Genomic DNA, 12,002 nt, shown 5'->3' with positions numbered 1-12,002 from the left:
TCCACCACCCTATTCCCTAAGCATGCCACATGTATACTTTTTTTTACATTTTATTATTGATCTCAAATTTATTTGTTCATTTATTAATTTGATCTATCTATCTTGAAATACACACTATGTAATTTGGTCATGCTATTTGTAATTGGATTCCACTCTCTAATAGCAATGGCCAGCTGTAATCCTGTCTGCTGCTGGTACTGAGTTAAGCCAAGGCAACGGAGCTGAACATGCTCAGCTCTTGCTGCAGTACTGCATGATCTTGCTAGGAGGCAGAAGGGGGACGTAATGCTAGGGAGTATGAGCTCTGGGGCCCATTGAGTAAATCTATATCAAGACCTGAACAAATGTAAATTTACTTTATGTGATCATTTCCTCAACGTATGAATTCCCATGGGGAGGTTTCTGGGGTATACCTAAAGTTCTTAGAGTAGTTTGTTCTCTGCACATAGTCCTGAAGGGTCTAATTTAGGTGTGTAGGTCACAAAAATAAATGAAGGAAAAAAAAAATTAATGAAACCTAATCTCACTGACATAAAAAAGCAGTGAATGCAAATGAAGGTATATCGATGCAAACATTTATTTATTCACAACAAGGTTTCTGGGCTATTCAGTATATAAACACTATGGTTCTTTGTCCTTGCCATTCAGTGATAAATGTTTGTGTTCCATTTTAAAAGCAACACTTGGTATAAAGCACCTTCCTCCTCCTACCACGTGGTGGCATGATGTTTACAATCACGCACACAACATTTGGCCTACAGTATATATTTATATATATATGTGTTCCTCTGTATTTGCCACATATTATTTTAATAACCAGCTTGTTATTTCTTCAAAAATTATTTTCTGACACAGAATATTATTAGGCCAATGCTACTTTTAGGGATCCATGGGCTAAATTGTCAAACGCATGCCCAGGTTCAAGCAGCACAAATGCAAAACAACAGGATGATTTTGCTGGATGTTGCAGGGAATTGTTGGATGGAACAGAAAAATATATTTTTTGTAGCCTACATTACTGCATTATTTTTAACGATAACAGAAATCTAGTATATGTCCATCTGGTATGTGTCATACATTTATCCTTTATCCTTTTTATATTTTTGTTCACTATTCATTGCGCTCATCATCATTGAAAGGGAAGTGTTTATTGAATAGCCATAACAAAATTCTGTTGCACCATTTAGAATAATAAACTCATGATGCTCAATGTATGTGTGTATATGTTGACCTAACTGAAATTTATGTCATTTAGATGTCATGTCTTACTGTTCATAATTTACTACTTAGGCTTTGTCTATGTTATCAATTCAAAAGAAGGTTTACACTTGGAACGATGCTACTATAATTTAAAAATAGCTTTCTATTACAGTCACTGTACTGTATATGAAAGGGTGTGTTGCATGATGTGTTAACACTGGTTGCTGCAAATGCAGTGTATTTGTAAGACAGATAATTGGCTTGGCTTTAGACAAAATGTAGTTGTTGATAAGCTTGTTTCCTGTGTACAAGTTTTATGGTGAGATGTGTTGCTTCACATTGCGTTTCCCTCTGTGCAAACCAGGAAAGAGTTGTAAAGCAGCACATATTGACATGCACTCTAAAAATGCTTCACTAATAGTTTGGATGGTATGAGATAATATTATTTTTGCTGGATATTGGTCTAATTTGTCACTCAAATGTCTGATCAGTTTTTATGAGGCAGAGAACCTTACTGTGATTGATAGCAGCTTGAACTGAAGTGGAAAAAAAACTCTTCTTAACAGTAACATAGCATAATGTTAATTAGATTTTTTTATGATAGCATTCAGTTTTAATTTGGGTCTATTTTTGTTTCTCTGAGAACCCAGCAGGATCAGCAGTGTGTTGCTTGAAGCAGATGATGATGAATCACAGACAGCCTTGTTTCACAGAGAGCCTGCACATCTTGTTCGCAATCTGTTCTTTTACACACCTTGGCCTCCACAAATTAGGTAATGGGGGGGGGGGGGTGCCTTGAAGGCTTGAAATGGTAAACAAGAAATGTATTTCTATTTGTCATCAGTTTTCACTATTTTGGAGAGTGTATTTTGCGCATTTGAGCATTAACGGTCATGCAATTTTCTGGTGTTCAGGTTTAAAGCCTGACCAATGCATTTAACAGGTCTTTAACAACTATATGTATTGCCTCAGCCATATATACATCAATTGGGAAAGAAGTTCAGAACAAACATCTGGAATTAAAATACATAGAAAACTTGAGCATAAAAAGCAATCAGAATGCAGAGACCAAAGCCAGCTTGCTTCTCAAATGTGCTTCAAGTTCAAAACCTCATGAGGTAGTAATTGGGCTGGGGTTATTTAATCAGTCAGCTTTGCACAGTCTGAATTAAAAAGGATGCAGCAAACAGAAGCGCACATATGTTTGGCAGTGAAGCTCTCTGCTTTGTGTAAATATGTCACTGGCTCTGGTTATGAGCTGTATGTGGGAAGGTACTGTACCATTTTTCTTGGATTTTGTTTCCAGATCACCCACATTCTTGGTGTTGTTCTATATTTCCTTTTAAATTGTCATACAACTTGTCTCCCCTCATCCTCCTCTAAATATTTAGCTGCCAGAGGTTTACCTGAAGGAGAACTCCCAAGTAGAGGTCTCTGAGGATATGCCTAATCCTACCGAATCTCCAATGTTTGATCTGTGGGATGTTGAAAGTTATGGAGGACCCTCTTCTGAGCACTCCTATTAAGTGTATTGTCAATATTCAACGCTCACTTAAATATAGCCGTTTCTATTGAAGGGGAACATTTTGTCCTGTTTCACCAGAGCATATTACCTAACACTTCCCCGTGTCTCAGCCTTGAACAAGTCAGTAAAAGTGTAAAGTCGCAGGTCCTTTTGTTGACAGTTGACACTCACCTTCTTTCTACTCACCGAGTACCCCCGCCCCCAACAGTCTTGTAGTCTCTCTAATTTAGGAACAGTTTAACCGTTTTTGCTGAAAGAGCAAGACAGAGCGCGAGAGAGAGAGAGAGAGAGAGAGAATTGCTATTCAACCCTATATTTTGGAACTGGAAATCACTCAGTGCTAACCTTGCTATGGTCCACAGCACTTCGACAGCCGTTACATTGTTTGAGAATGACATTATTAATTAGAGAGCGACTATGAAGAGTACTTAACACTTTGATAAAGAGAAGGGACATTTGGGAGGTGGTTGTATCACACCTGTGCCCAATAATCACAGCCCCTAGCTTTCGGATGAATAGTCATTTCTGGCTGTTGAATAAATTAAATGGCAAAACATTTGAAAACAGAACTACTGAAACTCCTCATTATATCATGATACTCCATATTTATAGGTATATCTTACAAGGCAATATCAGTATGTAGAAATTCCTCCTTCTTAGAACTATTGCATTTCTGTAGTTCCGCAATTGTCTTGATATATTTTTGATTTGTTTCAACTTGCGAAGGAAAAATGTCTTCAAAAGATGCGTGAATTGCAAAGATAATCCTAATGCCAAACTGAAGCCGGGTCTCCTGGGCAAAACACACAGAAAGACGGATCTTTTTTAGGGAAAGTGAGTTTTAAGACACTCTTTATGGATATGCACATCTGAATGAATTGTATGTTGGTCATGCAATATTGTCAAACCTGAGATTTTTAAGTGAGGATAGATAGAAGAAATGCCATTGGAAATAATTCATGGCAGCCTGCCATTTACCACACTGATAATATAGAATTCAATTGTATATATATATATATATATATGTATATAAAAGACCACTTTTCAATCAAATGCAATGCCTTCTGTTCATGTCATACTGGGTTGATTCCATGTTTATGACGTAGGCAGGTAAGTCCTCACCACATTCCTTGATGCAGAAATCTGCCTTCTGCAGTCAGTGTCAAATATATATATTTCTCTGTATGAAATGAATATTTCAGTACATTACAAATTGGATTTCTGGAATGTGAGAGAGAAGCAGACGCACATGCCTAGCGGGGGTCGGTGGCGAGAGGAGGAGGGGGTTGGGGAGAAGGAGATGGGGGTGGCCGTGGCTCATCCAAGGGTTCACAAAGTCATTTGATTTTCCAATATAATGGCCATGTGGAGCGTAACAGTGTGCTTCTCATTGCAGATGCTTGTGTCTGAAATACGGAGGGCTGAGGGGGGTCGGTTTGTGATGGGGTGGGGGTGTGCGCTGTGGCTGAGTCACATGATTACATAGCCGTTCAGCCTCCATTACAGAATCAAAATCCCTGGCCTGAACTCTAATCTGGCACAGTGGGGTTGCCTGTGAGGTGAGATGGGGACAAGCCCGTGTGCGCCTCAGAAAGGGAAAGGCGTATGTTTAGCAGTGGTCCTGGAAGGCAACCCGCTGTCTCCTGTGTGCGAGGCGTGGCCCTGTGCTTTGGGAATGTCACTGACAAACAGCTTGCATGTGTTTGCCCGTAGGGGGAACAGAGTGGAGGTCAGCTTGTCTCCCATTACTGTTTATAAACGTAATAAACTCTGCACACACTCACACATGCACGCACACACACGCACGCATGCACACATGCACACACACATACACATGAACACACACACACACATGCAAGCACACACACACACACACACACATGTGCACGCACACACACACACACACATAAACACGCACTCCTCTGCTATATGTACAGAAGAGGAGTACTAACAGGAAGAGCGGTTGAGCCAGTGGCCAGATAGGCAGGGTGTTTAGAGCTAGCCGTCAGAAGAGAGACAGAAGATACTGTGGTACTACGGTGTCCAGGTACTATTATTTTTATACATTAGATTTCAGCAGACAAAATAACTTGAAGGCCACCGTATCTCCACTTGATCATTTTGGTGTCTGTTGGTACCTGTGTGAACGACAGTCTGTCATGGCCTCTCTTATTTATCCAGCCGTCCCCTCCTTTGGCAGAAGATCCTGTGTGACAGAGCTGCAGCAGCTGTGGAGGGGCCAGGGGGGGAAGGGCTCGCCCTGTCACAGCCCATTTCACATCTCCACAGCCCATTTAAGATGCATTGTCACAATAATTGCATTTCTGTGTATTAACTGTCGACTTGGAATGGAAACATGAACTGTCGGGAAGTGCATATGATACAATGGTAATGACAACAACGGCAATAGCAACACAGATAATATGCCAACGAAGGAATGGGGGACAAGACGCAAGCGATGAACACAAACCTCCGTCCCTGATGGGCCGTGTTTTGCCGGTGGGATCCTTCCCGGGGCTTGCAGGTTTACGTGTGCATCATTGAGCTTATGTGTTTTTTTCCTACCTCAACAGCACTTTTCAAAGGATTCAAATTATGTGCTATTGTCCAAATCACAGTGAAATACGGAGTTTGCTGAAATAGATAACACACATAAATAGAAGCCTGCATTCTATACAGGCTCAGAACACGAGGCAAAGTTAAAAACACCATTGTTTGTGTTGTTATACTCGCTTGGAGTCCGGGTGGTTGGAATGCCACAGAGCTGATTCATCTGGATGGTGAGGTAATTTAAAACACCTCGTATAGGCCTACCACTGATTTAGTTTATTTTGCTTGGTGCGGGAGGCTGACAACTGAGTATAGCCTAAATGGGGTTTAATAATAGTTCCATCAGCTGTGAGTCATACCTGTTTATATCAGCGTGTTCAGTCCCTGAACTTTCATAAAGCGCTCTGGCTTTCATCTTCCTTTGTGTTGGCACCTTTGTATCCCCCGGATTCATTCATCCATTCTCATTATAAATGTAGAACCTCTCTGTTGAGCTGGGATGTGCTTTTAAAAGCAGGCCCCTCTTGCTGCCGTGCTCTGCATCGTGACTGAAGATAGGAGGCAAGGTAAAAGGCTGCTTTCTGTCATTCTCAGGCTTCACGCTTACCTCATGAGCCTCAGATCATTTTTAACGCCACAAAAGGGGTGAGGTTTTGTTATTTATTTCCTATTTTCATTGGCTGTTGGCCAGCTCGTGTAGATCAAAACGGGCTTCCTTTCGGAGACCACTTTCTGGTCTTGCTGAGAGATGCTGCTCACTAGCGCTAATGTGGATGGCTCCCGTATACAGACGGTGTTTCAGTCACACGTTTTAATGTAAGTCAGTGGTACCAATGCGGTAGAAAGACTAAGTCAATCATTTTTTTCCCACAAGAACATGTAGTTAGAATAGGTTTTTTTTTGTCTCCCCATGTACTGATTTGTTCAGTTATTATGTCATTTGGACAATATTTCTATATTTTGTGGATGAATCAGGGACCATTTGTGGCACTGCCGAGTCACTGCATCATTATCTCACATGCTCAGTGGACGACTCGGACTCGGCCGGACTTCATGATCATATGAGGGCCCCTTTTCTCCCTACTGCACATTCTCTGACTCCGATTTGGTGGGATGAACACTGCACTTCTGTGGCTTCAAAACACTTTTCACCAGCCCATGGAAGCTCAATGGGTGACACCACAGTCACTTTGTTAATGTTTTTCCACAGTCTATGGTGTAGACTCCACAGTCAGCACAGCACCCAGCACCAGTCAGTCATCATCTCTCTGTGTAGAACAGTGTCACAACTCACGACTATTGGGAAACAACACAACGAGATGTAGTTTTAAATAGAGATCATTTATTAAACAAAGGGAAATCATTGCATTTATGAGCACAAGTGTAGCATGTTAATGAGAAATATGCATGGATGTGCATGTGTGTGAATAGGATGTGAAAAGCAAGGCAACGCTATGCCCAGTCTGGTAGGAGAGATAAAAAAGGCAAGACACCCAGGGAGAAGGCCCTGGGGCTTCAATTTATAAGCTATCCCCTGGTCCTCCCAATTAGGTACACAGCACCCCCGCCCCCCCCCACACACACACACACACACACACACTGCCCAGCTCCTGCAACCGCAAAACAAAACAATCAAGACAGGCAGAAGGGTCGGAGTCGTCACCGCAGTCATCACAGAGAGCCTCGCCCTGCTGCGAATGAGAAGTCCCTGTGATGCTCTGACCTCGCGTGGGTGAGACCACGGCGAGCTGCGTGGTGCACCGCCCCCAGACACAGGGTAACAGAGCAAGGCTGGAGCCATCCTGCCGCAGCGTAGCCCCGACGTGCTGAACGGAGCCCGGCTCTGCGCATCAGCAGACCGGCAGAGCCAGTCCCGCTTCACCCCGCCGCCCATCGGGCTGACTGCACACGGGCTCACTGAGACTTCCTCCCTGCGCCCTGGTCTGCTTCTGATACGGATCTTTCCATGGTGCTGAATCCGAAACCAGAGAAGCGAATGCCGTCGGCACTAGGCCACACCCCAAACTGCAGAGACATTCTCACTCTCGCTGTGGGTGGCACGTGGCCTGAGGTGTGGATGACATCACAGTCACAGAGGAGGGTTCAGGGAATGGCCCCCCTCCCCACAGAAATCCATACCTTGGGCCAGGGACACTACATTTCCATTCTTCTCTAATCAGGAACCAGCAACAACCAGTGATTTGTATCTCTGGCTAAAGCCATTAATCAGTCAATTTACTATCAGGTTGACAGAACACCAGCAGTTCTACTGGCTTCGAGGGCCAGATTTGAGTGTCCCTTCCACAGGCCGTTACCTGAAATATGGGGGATATGTGTGGAAATGAGTGAAGATGAGGAGTAGTTGCTTGTGGGGGATATAGAGACAGGATTTGGAAGCAACAGTAAAATAGAACTATCTGAACACTTCTGACTCAAAACTGGACTCAAGCTCCTGCATTCATAGGACTAGAGAAAATGCTGCTGCATTTTGGGAAATATGGTCCTATTGTTATTAAGTGGGCATGTTATCCATCTGGAATTTTTTATCGGCCTGGGAGCAGAATTTCTCTTGGTGTTTCTGGCATGTCTAATTTTACCCGATAGATGGGGATGGGTCCCCCTGCCACACAAACCCCTTCAGTGCTATAATGCAGCGGCATAAAAATGCCTGGAAGCCATTACTCGGTCGTGAGTGCTGCTACTCGAATGGCAACTACAGATATTTCACATTCTGCTGCTGCTGCTCCTTATTGCTATGCTAATGCACATGTAGAAGTGGCTCCCTTTACTTCAGCCTTGGTCGCAAATCCGGGAAGTGCATTCTCTCCACCAACGAGGGACACGTGTTTATTTCTGGAACATGCACAGGGACTGTCACGCGGAGGCAGATTGCGTGTCACGCAGCGCAATGCCTGCCCGTTTAGTTTGCATCTAGATTCGTGTGTCAGTGACTGACTGCTGGAACCATCGATTCGTTAAGTCATGGTGGATACTGGAACAGAAGTCTTCTACTGCAACATTGCATTATATTCATCATCAAATCTTGCAAAAAAATATTTGAATAATAGGCTGTTGGACCAACTGCATACTCAAAAATCTACAAGACATGCTTTGTGGAAATGAACCACACAGTTACTAAAGACACATTTCACACACCACATAAGCTTTTTGCAGCCTGTTCTCACTTCCTAATGTTGCAAAGTGGCTTTCCATATCACCGGCTGCGCGAATTTAGACTTAATGAAATAATAAAAATAGAAATATTTCATAGCTTACAGTGCTGTGATTAGCTTGTTTTGTGATTCCTAATTTGTGCTGTCATTATATGCCAATAAATATCATGGTGCAACCCAGCAAACGTAACACAAATGCAGCATCACATGAGCCATGAGGAAGAAATAAAACTGCCATTTGTGTGTGCTAGCCAACGTGGTGGACTTGTGCATATCAAACAGTCAAGAACCCCCATTTAAATACTTTGGCGTAATCCCGAAAGGCATTTTCATAACCTTCTTTCAAAAAAAGTATATCTGAGACCTTTAGAACTGCCACTGTAAAATTAGAGAAGGCTACAGAGGATTTGTCTAATGAGATCTGCAGTCATAATGATGTGCAACAAAGGGAAGATAAAAGACTGGACCAGCAGAGAGAGACAGTGTTTGACAGGACGTCTCCCCCACAAAAGAGCTGAGGGAGAGAAAGCAATCCCACCCCTCCTGTCCTCCCCCTCTCAACGCACGCACAGTCACAGCCATTTGTCCCATTTACAAAGAAAAAATTGAAATTTGTAGATACTATCAATTAATCACCTACGCTCTAATTACAATCCAATTAACCTCTCCTGCACTGCGCCATACCATAGGGCCATTCTGTCACCCTCGCTGCATCCCCACTCAATCACAAAACAGAGAGAAGGCAACAAAGAGAAGTACTCGAGTAAGATATACTGTACCTCTGAGGGAAACACCTGGGATGCATGTCTTCTAAAGGGCCCGCACCACTGTTGGTTATAAAAGGACCTCCTTATCTCACACTTTAGCAAGCATGTCTGTGTGAAGATATAAACCCGGTTTCAGGAGTTTTCATTTAAGGCTGGTGTACTAAGCCTGAGCTGTCCATTGGGCCTGAAAGTCTGATGTTTGTATTGTCCAACCAAGCTCTTTCTCTGGGTTTTTTTCTGTTAGTTATGCTTTAGATTTTTATTTTATTTTTTGGAAAAAGCGCAGGGCGCAAGAACTGCATCATGAGGTCTGGCCTTGCCAGTGTCCATGGTGTGCATGAGAGAGCAGGTGTAGCAGAATTGTTTTAGGTGCGAGTCGGTTTAGCATCTGCGCTCGAGTGTCAAAATGTGTAAGCGCAAGAGCAATGAACTGACCGGGGAATTTGCCGAACCTTGTCACCGAGGAGGCTTTTAATGCACTGTTGTTGCTGTTTTACAGCCGGGCCCAAGGGCCCAAACAGCCTTTCAATTAGCAGGTGAGATGCTGCCCTGCGGTCGATCAATACAGCATCGCTGGCAAGCTGCCGGATCCAGAGGCCGCGGGGGGGAGCCCATCCCGGCGGATGGATGGACACGGTGGGTGAGGGCGTGGCCGGAGTCCTGACCTGCCCCAGCACGTGTCCGCCCCTCCCCTCTCACGCTGAGTTATGGTTTCTCTGCGCCGGGGATAAATCAAGGCGAGAGGCTTCGGGGGCCATGTTGTTTCTGTTGAGAGCCGGCCCTATAAAATGGGGAAAAATCTGACTCTGTCCAGTTAGGCTCCGGCATGCCCGGGCATCCTGCTGTCTCTCTTATGTTCCTTTCTTATGTAGCCTCAAACCTGGTCTCACATCAGCGTAAGCGCTCATCACAGCATTGATAAAATACCAGCATTATTATTTTTGAGTTTTTGGTTCACATTAGCACTCCAAAGGCAGTGGAATCTCCAAAGACTGCATAGCATTAATGTTAGATGGGAGACTGTTATTTATGCATTCACCCAGCTGACACCTATACTCATGGGATGATTGTTTACGTTCTACACATTATGTGCTTATACTACATTTGCTGAAGTGATTGCTGTTTAGTTTCCTGCTCAAAAAACATGCAGTCTAGTGCTTTCACCTGTGTCACCCTGCTGCCATTTGATGGCACAAGCCATTCTGAAATTTAAGTGTTGTCTATGAGACAAAGCAGCCATCTTGGAAGAAGGGGAGGATTGGGTGGGTGGGGGGGGGTGGCGTGTGGGGGAAGCAGTTGGTTGAGAGACTTCATGTTTCTCACTCTGAGAAGAGACCCTGGGATTGCCCCTCCCCCATGGATCTCCCCTCAAAGGCACCATTAAAGTGTGGAAGAAATGTCAGCACAGCAGGCAGGGGACTGGCTCCTGAATGCCACTCCATCTCAGAGAGAGAGAGAGGGAGAGAGAGAAAGAGAGAGACAGAGAGAGTGTGAGTTAGAGAACTGACATTCACTTGAATAAACCCATCACTTTTATAAATGTGTGTATGTGTGTGTGTGTGTGCGCGTGTGTGTGCTGTATCACTGCTGGTTGTATGCCACATTCTTGGATTCCCTGTCAAATAAAGAACACTGGACCACCATCTTTGGGGGGAAATGCATGAAAACCACAAACAAACATGTACGAAGCCTATGCACAAACACAGACAGGCGCACACAAAACAGTCAACCACAGTGGCACACATTCAACGCAAGTGGTAGGGGAGCTGCAGTCAGATTATAGGAGGGTAATTGAATTTGGGAGTGCTGCAGGGAGGGAAACAGACAAACACATCTCCCTTTGCCTGAGTCACCAGGACGACAGATAAGACGCAGGAGCTCTGGGGAAATTTAACAAAGAAGAAGCGGGAAAGAGAGGCTCATCAGTGATGGTGTGGTGTGGGATTGGGGGAGGGGGGGTGGGGGTGGCGGGGGGGTTTGCAGGATGGCGGGTTGCGGGATGGCGGTGATGAAACCATAGACTGGAATTCCGACGTTTCATTAGGAAGGGCCCACATTCTGCTCCTAACATCGCTGGCACACAGAGATGGGCACGCTGAGATCTACAGCTGCCACTCACGCTGAGGGAGGTCAGAGCCTCATCACTACACAACAGGGAACAGAGAGGAGGGGGCCATCAGTGCAGACACCAGGGAGACGACCTGAGACAGTGTGGCTGAGAGAGAGAGATAGTGTGTGTGTGCGTGTGCTTGTGCATATGTGTGTGTGTGTGTGTGTGTGTGTGTGTGTACAGTATATAGGTGTGTGTGTGTGTGTGTGTATATATGTGTATGTGTGTCAGTGTGTGAGAGAGAGAGAGACAGAGAGAGATAGAGAGTGAACGAGAGAATTGTCATTCACCCCCATATTCTGGAGAACTTGGAAATTGGAAATATGGAGTCAGAACTTCAATACAGCAGCGTGCGTCCCTGCTGCCTTTAAGGGAGACCCTTGTGGCTGAACAAAGCCAAAGTGCCACTGGATATCTCAAAGGTCTGGGGGACTAGGCTTCTCTGCATTAGCATTGGAGAAGACGCGCTGTGTGGATGTCATCCGGCTACAAAGTAGAATATTAATGAATTTGGAATATCTCAGAAGGCGTGAGAACTAATCAAAAAAGGAATCAACTTTAAACGCTCTTTCCTCTGCTGCTCCTAGCAAGACACAGGCAATTTCTGTAATTCCACTGAACCGAAAGAAATGAATCAATACGTAGATGAATAAAAAAGCTTAAATCATGACACGACA

Source organism: Anguilla rostrata, chromosome 16 (assembly GCF_018555375.3).
Source record: "Anguilla rostrata isolate EN2019 chromosome 16, ASM1855537v3, whole genome shotgun sequence".
NCBI classification, from domain to species: Eukaryota; Metazoa; Chordata; class Actinopteri; order Anguilliformes; family Anguillidae; genus Anguilla; species Anguilla rostrata.
Note: the sequence above shows the minus strand (reverse complement) of the source record.